Consider the following 18966-nt stretch of genomic DNA (forward strand, 5'->3'; position numbering starts at 1 on the left):
TTTAAATGTCTGATCTACTGTATTTATTAAATATTTGACTTTACCTGTGAGATTTTTTCCTTTGTCATATTTTCTTATTTCTGGTTATAGCCAAGCATTTAATGTGATTCTGTGTAGCATCTATAATTATCCCTATTTTACAGATGAGGAATCTGAGGTACAAACAAGTTAAATAATTTGTCCAGGGTTTACATAGCTATGAGCAGCAGAGCTAAGATTTAAACCCAAACAGTTTCTCTCTTCTCCCATTCATCATGCTGCCACCATCCCCCTTACAGAGAAAGCACCTGTACCTCAAAGTATGAACTGTCCATATTACAGACATGACAGGTAGATCTATTGAAGGACAAGGGAGCTTTGCTCTAAAGAGTCTACAAAATAAATTTCAAGACAAATACGTAAGATGTACTCTAAAGTTTTTTTTCCCTTGACCTTCAGGGAAGCCCAGGGCCAAATAGAATTTTCTGAAACTGTCCTATTTTCTAGAAGTAAACTAATGCATCATTGCCATACTGCCTGCTTCCTGATGAAGCCACCTCCAGTCTCGCCAGCCACTGATGAGTCTGCTCTCCTTCCTGGACCACTGAGCAAAGAAAGCTTGATTTCGAGGAGGAGATACCCTGCAAGGACCATAGATTCTGTCTTATAATTATTAAATGGATTGAAAATAGGTGTAAAGAGAGACATGAGCAAAAGTCTATAGTTGTCAGTACGGAAAAGGCATCAGTTCTGACTTGGAAATCTTCCTTGAGATAATGGACAAGGAAGGGCGGTCCATGCAGAGGAAAAACATGAGTGAGTGCCTGGGATCAAACTGCACTCTGGGTATCTGGGATCCCGAAATGGTGCATTTGAACTGCAGCATCAGACTGTGTGTGAAAGTGGGGAAAGGTAAGACTGTCAATGGGAAGTTGAGCCATTTTATTAATGACTTTGAACCCCAAGCTAAAGATTTTGAGTTTGACTAAGTAGCCAGTGATGACCTCTCAAATGCTATGGAGGAAAAGATTTATGCTTAAAAAAACCAACAACAACAAACAAACAAACAAACAACAACAAAAAACTGTTGGCAATTTGTAGAAGAGATGGAAGAAATGATAGGCTGTCAATTTAAAGACTAATTAGGATGCCATTTAAATAATTAATGCAATAGAGAATGAGTTTTTGAACAGGGCAAAGGCATGGACCATGAAAGGAGCATATTTTCAATTCCAGGAGTGTTAAAATGTGGAATCTTCAAATATTGTCCTAATGTTGGAAACGAAAGAGCCAGATATGACTCCTGGACAAGAAAAAAGATGGTTCAATGAAAATAAATATGGGTTTCTGCTTCCAGAAAGAAAGAGTAAAAGTAATTGTCCTTATCCTTCCTGCTAAGTAGAGCTAAATGTCTGGACATTATGTATAGATTAAACATAAAAAGACTGAAAAATAGAGAGAAGAAGATAAACCTACTAGGGACCTTGGGACTTGAAGACTGACATGGCAGTTAATTCCTAGGATTTTATTTTGCCTCTTGAATTCCAGAGTCTCATAACATAATACTCCAATGTATTTGTCTAGGTTTTGGTCAAAAATTACTCATCATGCAAAAAATCATGAAACTCTCAACTCGAATGAAAAAAATCAAACATGCCAACACCAAGATGCACATGTTAGAATTATCTGACAAGCATTTTAAACCAATTATAAAAATGCTCCAAGAAATTATGAACACATATGAAATAAATGAAAAAAAAAATAGAAAATCTCATTGAAGAAATAGGGAATGTAAAGAGAAATAAAATGGAAATTTTAGAACTAAATCCACAATAAATAAAAGAAAAATCTCAATGGATGAGCTCAACAGCAGAATGGAGGAGAGAGAGGAGGGAAAAAAATCAGTGAACTTGAAGATAAAGAAATAGAAATTTCTTCCATATGAATAACAGAGGATATAGACAGAAAAAAAAGAAAGAAAAATAAAGAAAAGAAGGAAAGAAGGAAAGAAGGAAGGAAGGGAAGAGAAGAAGAAGAAGAGGAAGAAGGAGGAGGAGGAAGAAGAAGAAGGAGAAGAAGAAGAAGAGGAAGAAGGAGGAGGAGGAAGAAGAAGAAGGAGAAGAAGAAGAAGAGGAAGAAGGAGGAGGAGGAAGAAGAAGAAGGAGAAGAAGAAGAAGAGGAAGAAGGAGGAGGAGGAAGAAGAAGAAGGAGAAGAAGAAGAAGAGGAAGAAGGAGGAGGAGGAAGAAGAAGAAGGAGAAGAAGAAGAAGAGGAAGAAGGAGGAGGAGGAAGAAGAAGAAGGAGAAGAAGAAGAAGAGGAAGAAGGAGGAGGAGGAAGAAGAAGAAGGAGAAGAAGAAGAAGAGGAAGAAGGAGGAGGAGGAAGAAGAAGAAGGAGAAGAAGAAGAAGAGGAAGAAGGAGGAGGAGGAAGAAGAAGAAGGAGAAGAAGAAGAAGAGGAAGAAGGAGGAGGAGGAAGAAGAAGAAGGAGAAGAAGAAGAAGAGGAAGAAGGAGGAGGAGGAAGAAGAAGAAGGAGAAGAAGAAGAAGAGGAAGAAGGAGGAGGAGGAAGAAGAAGAAGGAGAAGAAGAAGAAGAGGAAGAAGGAGGAGGAGGAAGAAGAAGAAGGAGAAGAAGAAGAAGAGGAAGAAGGAGGAGGAGGAAGAAGAAGAAGGAGAAGAAGAAGAAGAGGAAGAAGGAGGAGGAGGAAGAAGAAGAAGGAGAAGAAGAAGAAGAGGAAGAAGGAGGAGGAGGAAGAAGAAGAAGGAGAAGAAGAAGAAGAGGAAGAAGGAGGAGGAGGAAGAAGAAGAAGGAGAAGAAGAAGAAGATGAAGAAGAAGAAGAAAGAGAGAGAGAAAGAAAGAGAAAGAAGGAAGGAAGGAAGGAAGGAAGGAGAAAGAAAATAGGCTTAGGGGTTTGTGGGACTATAAAAAAAGATCTACCATTCATGTATTTGGACTCCAATAGAAGAGGAGAGAAAGGGCAGGGCTCGAAAAGTTCCCAAAGAAATAATGGTTGAAAAATTACCCATCTTTGACAAAAGATATAAACCTATAGATTCAAGAAGCTGAGAAAAATCCCAGAGAAATAAATACCAAAACATCATAGTTAAACTTCTGAAAACTAAATGCAAAGAAAAAATATTTTAATGTAGCCAGAGGAAGATGATGCCTTACCTATAGGGGAAAACAACTTGAATGATAGCAAATTTCTCATCAGAAACCATGGAATCAGAAGGCAGTGGCACAATATATGTTTTTTTAATCTTGAAAGAAAAGCACTAACAACCTAGAATTCTCTATCTAGTGAAAATATTTCTGCAATGAAGGAGAAATCAAGATGTTATCAGATGAAGGAAAACTCAGAGAATTTGTGGACATACCCTAAAAATAGAATACAGAACTACCCTAAATAATGGCTAAAGGAAGTTCTCTAAACAGAAAGGAAATGAAAAAGAAGAAATCGGAGAACATAAAGAGAAGATAGTAAGCAAAAATATGAGTAAATACACTAAGCGTAAACCTTTTTCTCCTGAATTTTCTACATTATATATGATAGTGAAAACATAAATTATAACATGATCTAATATGGTTTGCAGAGCACATGGAAGAAAAACTTAAGACAATTATATTATAAATGGGGGAGGGTAAAGAGACATAAAGAGTGTTAATTTTGTACACTTCACTTAAACTGGTAGACTGTGATAAGTTATGTATAAATAATGTAATATCTACAACACCCACTAAATATATACATAGATATAAATGATAGATAGATAGACAGACAGACAGATAGATTTATGTAGGTAGATAGATAGAAAAACACTTTGAACAAATCAAAATGGAATTCAAGAAATATTCTAGGAACCCACAGGAAGAAAAAAGGAGGAACAGAAAGACAAACAACAGAGTGAGCAACTAAACAAAAGCACAAAATGGCAGACTTAAGCCCTAACATATCAATAATAATTCATTAACTGTAAATGGTCTAAATATACCAAGGAAAAAACAGATTAACAGAGTGGACTAAAAAACATGATTTATTTTTCGCTATGTACAAGAAATTCACTTCAAATGTAACAATATAGGTAAGTTGAAAGTAACATGATGATAAAGGTTATAGCATGCTAACATTAATTTTAAAAAGCAGAAGTCATTCTATTAGTTTTGGGTAAAGTGGAGTCAGAGCAAAGAAAATTACCAGGGACAGAGAGAGACATTACATCATGATAAAAGGATTAATAAAACAAGACGATATAACAATTTTAAATGTTATGCGTCAATGAGCAGAGTGCATAAATATAAAGCTACATATATATGATAACTTAGATGAAATGGACCAATTTCTTAAAAAACACAAACTACCACAACTACCCCAATATGAAATAATAGTTTGAATAGCCCTGTAACTATTAAGAAATTGAATTTCTAATTTAATATTTCTTGAAAAAGAAACCTCTAGGCTGTGATGATTTCACCGGAGACTTCTACCAAACATTTAAAGAATTAACGCCAGTTCTACCCAATGTCTTCCTGAAAATAGAAGAGGAGGGAACACTGTAATTTTTTAAATGAAGTCATTATTACCCTGATATCCAAATCAGAAAACAGCAGTACAAAAAAGAAAAGCTAAACCCTATGAATATGGGCGCAAAATTCTTTTATAAATTATTAGCAAATATAATTCAGCAATATAAGAAAATAATTATATATTATAACTAAGTGGGGTTTATTCCAGGTAGGAAAGGCTAGGTCAAAATAATAAAATAAATTTCAAAATAAATTATTTGAAAACCAAATAATATAATTCACCATATTAACAGGCTAACGAAGAAAAATCATATAATCGTATCAATTGCTGCAGAAAAAGTACTTGACAAAAATCTAATACCCATTTACAATAAAACTCTCAGAAACAAGGAAGAGAGGGGAACTTCCCCAGCTTGATAAAAACATCTCTAAAAATCCTACAGCTGACCTCGTACTTAACGGTGAAGGACTGAATGCTTTCTCCTGAAAGATTAAAGACAAGGATGTCTGCTCTCACCATGCCTATTTTACCTCAGTACTAAGAGTTCTAGCAAATGTAATACAGCAAAAAAGAAAAAGCAGGCACCCAGATTAAAAAAGAATAAATAAAATTGTCCTTATTTACAGATCAGATCAGTGGCTATATAGAAAATCCCAAAGAATCTCCAAAAACTCTCATAGAACCAATAACAAATAAAAATCATTTGTATTTCTACATACCAGCAATGAACACTTGGAAGCTAAACTTAAAAATACATTACCGTTTACAATCACTCATAAAAAGAGATACTTAAACATTTAAAACCATATATAAGATTTATATGCAAAAAACAGCAAAACGCTGATGAAAGAAATCAAAGAAAATCTAAATAAATGGAAAAACATACTGTGTTCATGGTTTGTAATACTCAACTTAGTAAAGATGTTAATATTTTCTAAACTGATGTGCATGTTTAATACAATTTTTATCAAAATCTCAGGCAGTTCTTTTGTGGATATAGAAAGATTATTCTAAAATTTATATGAACAGTCAAAGGAACTAAAATAACTAAACAACTCTGAAAAGAAAAAGAATAAAATGGGAGGAGTTAATCTACCCAATATCAAGACATTATGTATCTGTGACAATTCAAGCTTGGGTGGTATTGGCGGAAAGATGGACACATAGACCAATGGGACAGAATAGAATACCCAGAAGGAGACCCACACTAGTATAGCACTAATTTTTGAAAAAGATTAAAAAATAATTTAATGGAAAAATTATCTTTTCAACAAATGGTGCTAGAACAATTGGATATCCACAAGCAAAAAGAAAAAAAATAGCCTTGACTTAAATCTTACGAGTTATCAGAAATTAACTCAAAGTGGAACATGAATTTCAACATAACCCTATAAAACCTAAAAAAAAAAAAAAAAGAAAAGATAAGGCTTGATAGAGATTAAAAAGATGAAAAGACAAGCTATAGACTAGAAGAAAATATTTACAACCTCATACCTGACGAAGGACTCTTACCTAGAATAAAATCTTTCAAAAGTCAGCAGTATAAAAACAAATAATCTAATTGGAAAACAGACTAACGTAAAGAGACATTTCACTAAAGAGGATATATTTATGGCACACAAACGCATGAAAAAATATTCAGCATCACCAACTGTTAGGGAAATGCAAATTCAGACCTGGATGAGCTATCACCACACACCCAGCAAAATGATATAAAATATACCAATAATATCAAATACTGGAGAGAGGCAGAGCAACTGTATCTCTCATACATTGCTGATGGGAATGTAAGATGTTATAGCCACTCTAGAAAACAGTTTTGCAGTTTCTTAAAAAGCTAAACATAAGTGAAATAAGTCAGACAGAAAAAGACAAGCACTGTGTGATCTCACTTATAAGTAGAATCTTAAAACACCCCAAAAAACCTCATAGAAAAAGAGATCAGGTTTGTAGTTATCAGAGGTGGGGGAATTGGATGATGATGATCAAAAGCTACAGACTTCTAGTTATAGATAAAGATGACTAGTTAACACTGCTGTACGGTAGATTTGAGAGTTGCTAAGACAGTAAATCTTGAAAGTTATCATTATAAGAGAAAAAATTTACATTTTTGTTTGGCTTTGTTTTTTGTTTTGTGTCTATGTGAGGCGATGGATATTAATTTAATATGGTAGTTATTCCACAACATATGTAAATCAAGTAGTTATGCTGTACACCTTAAGCTTATACAGTGCTGTACATCAATTATATAGCTATAAAACTGAGAGAAAAACAAAAATCTAAACATATGCTTACTCTACATCCCAGCACCCTCACTGCTCGGCACTTATCTCAGAGTGATGAGAACATGTGCACGCAAATCCTGCACACTATTGTTCATAGCTGCTTTAGATGTAAGTCAAAAACTGGAATAAGTGAATGGTTAAATATTGTGATGCATTCACACCGTGGAATACTACGTAGCAATAAAAAGAAATGAACTAATGATACAGGAAACAAGTTGGATTGATTCCCAGGGTGTTGTTCTGAGTGACTTGTACACCGAAAACATAAAAACCCCATCTCAGCAGATCATACACTGAATGATTCCATTTGAATAATATTTTCAACAAAATTATAAAAATGGAGAACAATTTCACGGTTGCCAGGGGTTAGTGATGAGATGAGGCTAAATTAAGCTGCAGGTCCTAGTGAAGCTGCTAAGAAAGAGCGTGGGACAAAAAGGAGAAAATAGGATATTTATGAGGAAGGAAGAAGAGGAAGAGTTGCTGGCAGGAGGACTACGGGCTCCGGGTTGTCAATGGAGCAGGACTGATATTAGCATAGGCGAAGCTTCCTGGAACGCTCTTATTGCACCGGAGAAAGCAAGGGTTTTCAAAATATTGGATTGCACTTTGAAACAACAGGATTCCACAGCCAGATCTTCAATTAATTAGTTAGATATGTTACCTTAGATAAGCCACTTAATTTCTCAGTCTCGTTTCCTTAGCAGAGCATTGTAAAGCTAAGATTCTTAATCAGGTTGGTTTGAGTTTGGATCTGTCCTACCCGTGTTCTTTTGGGGGCCCAGGGTGAGGGTCACAGCTATCCAGGGCACAATTTTCAGAGCATGTTACAATCCATCACTTGCTCAAGTCTGCTAAGATTCCTTTGCAAAGCAAGTGTCAAGTAATACCTTGGGCAGAGAAGAGGGCCCCACCCAAGGTGGATGGGGATAGGAAGTGACTGTTGCTGAATAATCCAGTCTTGATGTGGTTTGGGTTTTGAGTTAGGCCAAACTTTTTGGTTCAGGATACTTCAAAGGATCTAACCCTGTCTGCTCAGATTATACAAAAATTGCCTTGGTCTCTTCATCAAATCTCATACTGGGAATAGCTGAGCCCGATTCCCTGAAATGGCTTAAAGATAGGAGAATTCCCAGATTCCCCATGGACTGGCATTGTCTGCTTCCTAGGAGACTGCCTGGCCTTGAGTCAGCTTCCTGGAGCTGAGGCCCAGCATGGTCCCCAATCTAGTTTTCTTCACGGTGTGAAACATCGTTTGTCTGCCCCTCTGGGTACTTCCTTCCCATATTCCACTCTGCGGAGTGGTTTGTACTCTGCAGCAAAGGGCTCTTTTGCACTCTGTCATCTGCTTGGGTTTGGCTATTAAGGAACTATTGGGACCAAAGTAAGGAGGAGAGTGAGGTTAGCTATTTACTCGCTGACTGTGGGGTAGCCTTGGGTGCCTGTGACCCTCCACCAAATGCACTGTTTCTCTCATGACAATCTTTCTTGCCATTTTCTTTTCTTGAGTCCCAGTATTTGCTCCCTGCCCTCGGCCCTTCAGCCTGTCAGTGGTAACATGGCCGTTATTGCTTGGGCTTCGGAACTACTCCCATGTGGTCCACCTACATCTGTCCATATCTTTGTAGAGTCCTTTCATTGACCCCCTTCAAATGACCCAAATTTGAGTGTGCCATCTCTTTCCTGCTGGGCCCCTCACTGGCACAATCTTAGATTTCAGACAGATCCACAGAAATGCAAGGATTTCTGCCCGTTTTTGTTCTCTGCTCATTTTTGTTCTCTGCTCTAACCCCAGTGCCTAGAAAGCATCCAGCCCATAGGAGATGGTCAGTACATATTGAAAAGGTTCTTGAATGGATGAAAATAAACGGACACCCCTTCTCACACAGAATGTGTGTGCCTTTGTTTATTTGAATGAGAAAAGGATACCGTGCTCTTCATTGTGGGAAAGGGTAAAATAATTCAGAGGGACACTATCTCTGACTTAGAGATTCTTTTTTTCTTTTTTAAATTGTGGTAAAACAACATAAAATTTACCAGTCTAACCATTTTTAGGCCTACCGTTCAGTGGCCTTAAATATATTCACATTGCCATACACTGTCACTGGCGTCCAGCTCCATAACTTTTTCATCTTCTCAGCCTGAAACCCTGAACCCACTAAACACTAACTCCCCATCCCCCAGCCTTTGGTAACCACCATTCTACTTTCTGTTTCGATGAATTTGACTGTTCTAAGGACATAATGTAAGTGGAATCATATAGTATTTGTCTTTTTGTGACTAGCTTATTTCACTTATAATATCCTCAAATTTATTCATGTTGTAGCATGTGTCAGAATTTCCTTCTTTTTCAAGGCTGAATAATACTCCATTAATGTACAGGCTACAATTTGTTTATCCATTCACCTGTTGATGGGCACTTGGGTTGCTTCTACCTTTTGGTTATTGTGAATGATGCTGCTATGAACATGGGTCTGTGTGTGTGTGTGTGTGTGTGTGTGTGTGTGTGTACACACACATACATATATCTGTTTGAGTTTCTGCTTTCAGTTGTTTTGGGTGTATGCCCACAAATGGAATTGCTGGATTGTATCGTAATCTTATTTTTAACTTTTTGAGGAGCCTCCATGCTGCTTTCCACTGTGGCTCCACCATTGTGCATCCCACCAGCAAGGCATAAGCACTCCACTTTCTCCGTATCCTTCCCCAAACTTGCTATTTTTTCTTATAGTAGCCATCCTGATTAGGCATTTTCCTAATCTTTCCTAATCATTAGTGATGCTGAGCATCTTTTCATATGCTTAGTTGGCCATTTGTATATCTTTTTTCAAGAAATGTCTATTCTAGTCCTTTGCCCATTTTTTAAATCAGTCGTTTGTTGCGGTTGAGCTGTAGGAGTTCTTCGTACATTCTGGATATTAATTTCCTGTTAAATACCTGCTTTGCAAATATTTCCCATTGGTCTTTTCACTCTGTCGATAGTGTCCTTTGGTGCATAAAAGGTTTTGATTTTGATGAAGACCAACCTATCTGTTTTTTCTTTTGTTTCTCGTGCCATATCTTTGGGGCATCATTACAATGTGGAGGTACAACAACTTTTCTCCACAAGCACCTCACTCCTCTGTGGCCCCCTCCTAGCACCCTTGATCCACTAGGAGAGCCTATGGGACACAGTGTTGTAATAATTCTCCCTACCAGGCTGTGAACTGCCTAATGGCAGGAAGTTTCTGTCATCCTAGAGCTTTGCAATGTACTTCACAGCACAGAGTGGGGACTGAAAAAATGTGGGATAAGTAAATAAAGGGATCACTGAATGAATGGCTCTAGGAAAGAGAAAAGATGGCCTCTCCACAGGGCTGCAAAGCCTGAGACCTGACAGTTTTCAAAAGCTCTTTATTTTTTTCTTTTCCTCTCATCCTGGGAGGATGCTTCTCAGTGAGACTGGATTTTATATAATTGTTTGCAGCATAACAATACTGTTCTATAGCTCTAAGGCAGCGGCCTGATTTTCCTCCTTCTTTAATGAAAGGAACATGTCTTCTGTGGAAAATCAGTGATTTATCGAGTGACCAAAGACTTTCTGTTCCTAATAGAAACTGGTATAGACAAGTGACTTGCTGAAGGTGAGGAGAGAAGGTGACCACCTACTTCTGAACAGGAAATTCATTTCATTGCCCTGGCGTGTTCTTGCTAATTTGGAGCCGAGTTTCATCTTGCGGTTCCCCCTCGGATGGACAGCCATCTTCAGGACATCCAGTCCAAACACTTGGTTAATGAACTTTGTGCATGTAACTCTCCCATGAGCCCCAAAGCTCTTGGAACACAAATTCAATATAAAATCAAAATTGGAAGCATTCCTTCCATAATAAAAGAAAATCTACTGACTGAAGCGTGAATAGTTGTTGATGATGATCTTTTCCTGTTTTTCATTCCTTTTAGGACAGCCGGTGTCACTATCAAATAAAGGGCTCAGGCACCAAAGCTAAGGAAGAGTAATAGGAGAAAAACATGAGATTAGGAAAATTCTGTCCATTAACTCTTCATGCAAATTGAGAAAAGACTGCGATTATCAATAGTTATTTGATTTTAGCTATGAAACATCCAGTAAAGTTAATAAGTCTTTCTCGCCCTGTTGGAGCAAATTTGAAGTCATGGCATTCTAGAAAGAGCAGGGCCTGAATCTGCCCTCCCCTTCTCTCTGTATGATCTGGCACAAGTTACGTAACCAGTCTTAACCTCTACCTGCTCATCTGTAAAAGAGGAGGGGTATAATGACAAAATGCCTTACAGAGCTGCTGTAAGAGTAAATGAAATAGCACTTCTAATGCATGTAGCGTATATTCAACAAATAACTCCTTACCTCCCCCTCCCTCTCCCTGTAGGTGGAACTTTTCATGGATATAGTATTTACAGGTGGAGTTATTGTCAGGCAATTACTAATTTAATAACAGACTAGTGGCAGACCAGATGACCAAAGCTCCGTGGACAGAAAAATGAGTTTTTTAGAAGACATCATCTCTTTCATCCACTTATTCCTTTGTCAAACATTTGTGTGAGCCTTGAGAGAGGAGCCAATGGTAATGAAGGATTCAATGCTGGGCTTGGCCCTAGAAGCTCAGCCTGATTTACAAGTTGCTTTTTCTTTCATGCCTTATTTCTGAATTGACCTCAGACATCTGAGTTGGCTTGAGTGAACTGTCGTGCCCACATTGGTCAACGTCTGAGTTCTCCACATTACTGTAAGCACCAAAGATGGGCTCTGCATTTCATTCAGGGCTGCATCTCAGTGCTCAGCTTGCCACCAAGAGAGCCTGCAACAGCCACAACTGACCACTGACCCACATCTAATAAATAACATTTTTTTTGCCTCCTCTACTTCAATATAATTTCCTCTTTCTCAAGTCCCAAATCAGACAAGCAACTGAGGCAGGACCTGGAATGTTTGGTATCTTGTTTTTTTTTTTTTTTTTCTTTCTTTCTTTCATTTTATTGAGGCCGGAAGTGAACGGAGTGGTTTCCACTCGCACGAAAGAGCAAAGGGAAATGGCAACATATTTGGGAAGAATTTTGCAGAGTTAAAGGATTTATAAGAAATTGTAAACGGATTGCACTGTGCAGCCCAAAGGTGAGTGACGATAATCGGAATCCTGTTCACTGAAGAGATATGAAGCACTTTCTTATTTTTTATCACAAATTTCTCTCTTTTTGTTCCCTGTGGAGAAATCTGTCTCCACAGATATTTATAGTTCAGACTTCCAGAGGGCAGAAGGCTCCTATCCTTGCTGCTTGGAAGTTTTCTTCTGCTGACAGAACAGAATAGAGGCGCTGATGCTGTGCAGACAGCTCATGTTAAGAGGGCAGACGGCCCACCCACCTGTCACTGCCAGGCCCTGAGCTGCCCGGGCTTCATTTTGGAAAAACAAATTCTCAGCAGAGACATTTTCATGGGCTGTTCTCCTCATTTTTAAAGACACTTGGCAGCCAAAATTAGTGTCTTTTCAAAAAAAAAAAAAATGTTGTCTCCAGTATTTAAAATATAGAATTCAACTGAATAAATAATAAAGATCATACTGACTTTATTCAGGATTCATGAACCAGGCAGCATTCTGGCTAGCAGATGGGAAGGAGGTCTGAGGAGCTGTACAGCATAGAAGACTTTTATGAGCAGAAGGGAGCAGGACAAGCACAAAATGGATTAGTAGTGGCAAGGTCACGTTCCTTTAGGGGATGGCAGGGACCCATTAGGCAGAAGACCTCGCAGGTACTGCTCAGATGATTCTTGATTGACTAGTTTAAGATTTGATTTTGGGGAGAGGCAGAAACTAATCCCGGTTTAGTGATGTGGGCCTTAGCATAAGTGACTCCATTTTGGACCTGTTGTCTTATTTCTAACACCAGGTTGAAACTCGTCCCCCGACCTTGTGATTACCAGAGGTGGTCTACGCGGCACCGGGAAGCCCTCCTTCATCCTGTTGTCCTGTGTGTTTCTTCAGAACGAGTGATCCTGCACTCTTGCTTCCACCTTATCCATGTTGAAGTGACTGCTTTCTCAGCTTAGCCTTTTTCTCCTGAACCCATTCTGATCATGTATTGATACTTGCTGTGAACCAAGGCAGTGCTAGCCATGTGGAAACAGTAGTCATAAGTCAGAATTACCATCTCCTGGGAGCTCAGGCTCTAGAGGGAAAGACAGAAGGTGGCAAATGGACTCAGTTCTGAGTTGTGATTGAGATGTGTTGGAGTACTCCGGGAGGCAAGGATAGAGCCCTAGACACTTGTGCGGGTGATGGCGTGGGGGTGGTCATAGAAAGTGCTAGCCTAAAAAATAAAAGGCCTTTTGAAGTGAGAGGCAACAAGTGTTTATTGAGATCAATAAGAATAGCTATTTGGGAAGCACTGATTCAGGCAGAAGCCTGATTAAGAGACAAAGACAAACGGTATTTATGAGAAAGGGAAGGGGAACAATTACATCAACAGAAGGAAGACATTTCTTTTCTATTGGTGCAGATAAAATAGCAGAGTGATGTTAATTCTAAACAAGGTTCTTAATTTTTAGTCCAGTAGCCAGCAGTCCACTGGTCATCGGTCTAGTAGTCATAATAACTGCTTCCTCGTTATCTTTGCAAACAGTCTTTGGGACACAGTATTGCCCTAGGCCCAGTCCAAAGGTTATTTTGCCCTGTTTCAACATTCTAAACGTTTGAGGCATATGTGCAAGACAGTTTCTTTGTCCTGGCAGTTCCGGCTCCATTTTAAAGTGGCTCCGTTTATACTATTGTGTTTAAAAACACGCACAGAGCCCAACAGAGTTATTGAGGGAGCTGAGAGATAGCAGGCAAGGAAAGAATATTTCGAGCAGGTTTGAGAACGTTTGCAAAGTTCGGGGCTGTGACAGGGCATGGCCTGGGGCAACAATGACCTTGGCAAGGCTGGAGGCCCAGATGAGTTTGGGGAGTGACAGGAGTTTAGATGGGAGAAGCCAGGGCTGAGGCATTGTAGCCTACAGGGCCTCACTTGAAGGGCGCCCCCAGTACATGACTGTGAAGGCAGTAGGGTTCATCCAGGATTTATTGCACACTTTTTTTCTTTTAGTTTTTTAAAAAAACATTTCCTATGGAAATGTTAAAACATATGCAAAAATAAAATAGTATAACAAATCTCCTCATACTCATTATCCAGGTTTGAGAGTCAACATAGAGCTAGTCTTGTCTCATTTATATTTTGCCACTGCTCCCTGCTTCACCCTTTGGGTTATTGTAAACAAAACCCCAGACATCCTGTCATTTTAGTTGATACTTAAGCATATATCTCTAAGAGAAAAAGAATCTTCTTAAACACACTTCAATAGTATTATAACCATTTAAAAGTTAACAATAACTCCAAACATCATCTAACATTCAGCTAGTTTTCAATTTTCCCCAGTTGGCTCCGAGATGTTTTTTAACAGTGGTGTGTTAGATACAAACCAGATCAACAGTTGCATTTTGTCGATAAGTTCTTAAGTCTTGTTAAATAGGTAACAGTTGCTCCTCTCTCCACTTGTCCCCTGGCACTTGTTGAAGATAACGGGTAATTTGTCCTGCATTCTGGTTTTGGTCATTGAGGGAACTAGGGTACTGGCTGGAATAATCTGGGAGTTTGGAGAGGGTGAAAAGGACCTGAGCACCAGGGGTTGGCAACAATCTGGCTGGAAAGGAGGCCGTGCTAAGGCTGAGGCAGTAAAGGTAGAAAGGAGGGACGTGTCTGAGAAATATTTAGAAGTGGAATTAGAGGTAGAGGGTGAGGGAGTCAGCCGGTGGTGCCCAGGTCTCTGGTTTAAGCAGCTTGGGATACGGGGTCATTAAACAGAGGGAGGAATCTAGATGTGGAGAGGGGAAAGGGCGATGTATTATTAGGATACAGATTTGGTGATTTAAACAAAGATCAAAACAAAATACGTACACACTAATGGGGTTCAGGACATGCTACCTCCAAAGGTAGCACTTTAACATATTGACAATTTCAAGAGGAAAAAAAATTGAAGAATGTCATGTACTAGAACGACATCTGACCTTCTCCTGAAGCAGGTCAAAACCTTCATGTGAGAGGTGCTCTCCCTACACTGGAGAAAGGAGTATTCTTAACTGGGAAGATAAAGGGACACAGAGGAATCTGAAGGAAAGGCCTGCTAAGTTTCCCCAGTTTATTATCTTTAGCTCATACTCTTCCTGTCATATCTTTTCACAACCTTCCACTCTTGATCAAAACTAGCATAAAAACACCCAGACGTACCCATTTCTTCCTTACGAAGCCTCCCGCATCATGTAAAACTTAGTGTAAGTGGTTCAGAACTAACATGGCAGTTCCATGGTTGGCACACAGGCTCCTCTGCCTTGTTCAGAGATCTGCACAGTCCCAGATGGCTGACCACCAAGTCTACTGGCCCCGGTGCAATGGAAGGAGAGTGCACCTCTTCCCTTTAAGGTCATGACCCACAAGTTCCTAGCATCCCTTTTGCTCACATCTTTTTGGCTAGATTTTAGTCACATGGCCATACCTTGCTGCAGGGAGAATGGGAAATGTCTTGTGCCCAGCTAAAACTCTGAGGCTCAGCTGCAAAAGGAAGGAAGGGAGCATAGGCGGGGTGAGGGCAGACTCTGCTGCAAAAGTTGCGGTTTGCTTTGAGGCATATTGAGTTTCAGTACCCATGGGTGAATTTCAGGGGAGAGACTTGCAACCCAGAAGAGAGGTCTCGGGGAACGTTGGTCTTAGGATTCGTGGTACCTGTTAGGAAGCCATAGGGAAGAACCCAACAGACCCATGATTTAGGAGGGAGAATATTGCATGTCATTTACAGGGTCAATTGGAAAGAGAGAGGCCGAAACCGGATTATTTAGAGCTATTATAATGATCTAGAAGATTTTGCAGGGGAAATAGTCACAGAACTTAGCTACTGGTTAGAAAGGATGGAAGAGGCAGAAGGAGGAGTAAAAGATGACTCAAGGTGACAAGTCTAAGTGCCAAATGACAAGTTAAGATGCCACTTAAAGAAAAAGCAGTCATAAGAGAGACATATCTCTGAGAGGGTAAATGGATAAGAGGCTGGGAAGTAAGAAGAACTTGGTTTTAGACATTTTAATGTGAGGTGCCAAGAGTCATCCAGGTGGCAATGGGATAGAGGGTGGTGAAGGGTCCAGGTTTGGTATCAGGGCTCAGAGTTCAAATCCAGGTTCCACCACTTCTAGGCAGTGTGACCTTGATCAGGTATATACCACCTCTGCACCTCGGTGTCCTCAAAAATAAAATAGTGATAATAAGAGGAATTGCATAAATACATGTAAAACATGCACACAGTAAATGCTTGATATAAGTTTGATTTTATTATTGCAAGGGATAATAGTAAGTTGTATAGCTGGCATCTGGAAATAGAAGCCAGAAGCCCTGATAAGGGATTAGAGGTGAAGATTTGGGGATTCTTGCAACAAGGCAGGAGTGTGTAAGATCCCAGAGGAGAAGCTGGACAGTGTAAGCACACACTTGGAGAACACGCATGTGTGGAGGGTGAGGCCTCTCCTGTCCCCACGGTCCCCACGCAGCTCTGATCTCTGCACCGCAGATATTGCTTTCACAGCTCTTACAAGCCTTGTCATTTTCTATTAGTGAGTGGATTTTTCCATTAAAATTCTGCTTCCCATTAGACTTTATGAGGGCAGACCCCATGCTGAATCTCAGCTCCAAAAGCAGAGCCCAGCGCAGAATAGTTTAAAGAAATGGGGTGGGGAAGGAAAGTTGGCTGTGGGGGGAGCCTAAACATATTTGTGCTGCTCAGAAGAGCACTTGATGGAGAAGAAGATGCTACAAAGAGAAAGGAAGGTCAAGTTTGACCTGGCTTCCTACGGCACCCCCGCTGTACCCTTAGGCTTATTAAAGAGCAAAACAGTTTTACCGGGAAAGAAGCCTTGAAATGCAGTCATCCAAGCAGATCTAATCACATAAGCGAGTGGAAAAGGAGCAGCCAGTGTTCGGAATGGCTAATCAAAAGCCGAAAGAACAAACGTATGTGGCTTTACTCAAGGTCTGCCACTCACCTGGATGCACATCCATGAAGCCTCAGGGGGACATCCAGCGACTCTGAGCACTTATTTATTTGCAAGAGACTGCCAAGTGTTTTATGAATATAATAAATGATTCCCAGGCAGAGAAATAATCTTGCCTCTCTTTCAAGAAGGAAGAAGGCACAGTCGGGCACTCCGTGTCTTCCCGCAAACAATTCGTCACTGTCAAGATGAATGCAGGAGCTCGTGTCAGAGTCGACTATGTGACTGTGAGTCTTTATGTCCTTCATAGAATGAGAGCAGGAAGGACCCTTGGAGACCATGGGCTCCCACGGCATGACTTCATCTTAGTGATGAGGAAACCAAGGCGTTAAGGGAACCAGCAGATCAGAGAATGAGCTTTTACTGAGCACCTGCTATGTGCCTGACATCGCACTGGCAGATTCCCATCTAGCCTTCATTTCAGCCTCACGAATATTTTCTGTAGCTTATTGGAAGCACTGACGTGTGTTATATATGTGACTTGCTCAGCCCCACAGTTGGTGGTAGAGATTTGACCCAAATCTAAGTCCATGCCTGTGTTATCAGTCGGGAGGGCAAGGTTTATGCTTTGGTAACAGCCCAATAGAGCGGCAAAGGATACTTATTGTTCATGCTCCATGTTCACCATGGATCGGCCGGGGCTATTCTCTTTTTCACCACCATGCGGGGATGAGTGCCCAGACTGAGGGAGGCTCCACTGCTAAGGGGAAGATGGGAGGAGTACAGTGACTCACACTGCCCTTAAAATCGGCCTTGAGGTGCACACTTCATAGTTCTCTGGCCAACACAAGTCGCTTGTCACACCCAACCTCAATGGAGCAGAGGAGGCAACCCTATGGTGTGGCTGGAGACCAGCAGGGGAATATCTGGTGGGCTCACCAATAACCATCGCCCATGCTCTTTCCACTGCCCCCCGCCCAGAGAGGCACCAAGAGGTTCCCTGGGTGGCGCAGCCCCTTCATGGCAGTCTCCCTCTGCCCCCGGGCACACCACGCTTCCTGCTTTCCCAGGCTGCCTCCCTCTCCCCCTGCCAGTCTAAAAAAAGAGCAAAAAAAATTATTCTGTTTTCTATGGCAATTTATATAAATATAAATATGTTGGCAAACATTTACAGACCCCAGACCAAAGAGATGGTATGAAAGAGAACTAAAATTACAGTCTATACGGTATTGTCAAACAATATTTGGGTTTCCCTAGATTTTTAATATTGGTGTTTACTTTCTGCATGATATATGACAACAGAGATTCTTTTCCAGTTTATTTTTTTTTCTTTTTCGAGCCTCCAAATTACATGTAAAACTTTTACATTATTTTAATTTCAAATTAATTTAAGGAAGTAAAGAGACTTCTGAAATAGCATTTTATAAATCTGTGTGTGTGTGTGTGTGTGTGTGTATTGTGATAGAAACATTTAAACATACACAAAAGCAGAGAGAATAGTATTGTGGTTGTTGAAAAATGTGCATGGGAGCCTGGGCAAAATGGTGTAGATGATGGAGGCTTTGTTCATCCTCTCTTGTGACCACATCAAAGTTGTGATGGAAACATGGAGCAAACAGCAAGTGAGTTACCTGGAGGAGTCTAGAGGAACAGAAGCCCTACAACTAAGGAAAGAAATAAGAAATCAACCTGCAATGGTAGGAGGCAGGAGAGGGCAAAGACACAAGGCTGCCCGGTCCCAAGGGGCTGAGTGGGACAGAGGCTGCAGCAGCTGCAGACACCTCTTAAAGGGCCTGTGTCTGGGAGCGGAGTTTCACGGTGACGGACTCACTCACTTGGAGCACCAGCACTGCGTGGGCTGCTCCAGGCACCAAGGACTTACAGGGGGAAACCGAGTTATTGGAGCGAGGACTGGAGGCAAGGCTCGCTCCGCTCCTGGGCTGAAGTGCCGGTGATATTCATTGTTCCTCTCTTGAGCCCTCCGTGCTCCCAGTGTGCGGACTCAGCTCTGCAATAGCTGAGGTATCATCAAATTGGATAACAGAGGTCATTCTGCCCAGAAGATTCCCTGAAACTCCGCCTCCCCCAGTTTGTGGCCCTACTCAAGCTACATCCAGTTGTGTCCTCAGGGAGTCCTCTGCCCCCTGCTGGGCAGCTCCAGGA

The 18966-nt window shown here is 40.4% G+C and overlaps 1 protein-coding gene across 8 annotated transcripts in view; it reads left to right on the top strand.

The window, feature by feature from the left end:
- The window catches only part of GPR45 (G protein-coupled receptor 45), an 85048-nt gene that overhangs the window by 16019 nt on the left and 50063 nt on the right, over window positions 1-18966 (top strand). For 2 of the 8 annotated variants that reach the window (XR_001517723.2, XR_003042824.1), the window contains 2 exons: window positions 11782-11912; window positions 12686-13156. The exons of 5 other annotated variants lie outside the window; for them this stretch is intronic. The gene's annotated coding sequence lies outside the window, so the exon portion shown is untranslated. Of the gene's footprint in view, window positions 1-11781; window positions 11913-12685; window positions 13157-13247; window positions 17091-18966 lie in introns of those variants that run through there. One more of the 8 variants, XM_015596303.2, reaches the window with a different exon arrangement.

Source organism: Pteropus alecto, unplaced genomic scaffold (genome assembly GCF_000325575.1).
Source record: "Pteropus alecto unplaced genomic scaffold, ASM32557v1 scaffold288, whole genome shotgun sequence".
NCBI lineage: Eukaryota > Metazoa > Chordata > Mammalia > Chiroptera > Pteropodidae > Pteropus > Pteropus alecto.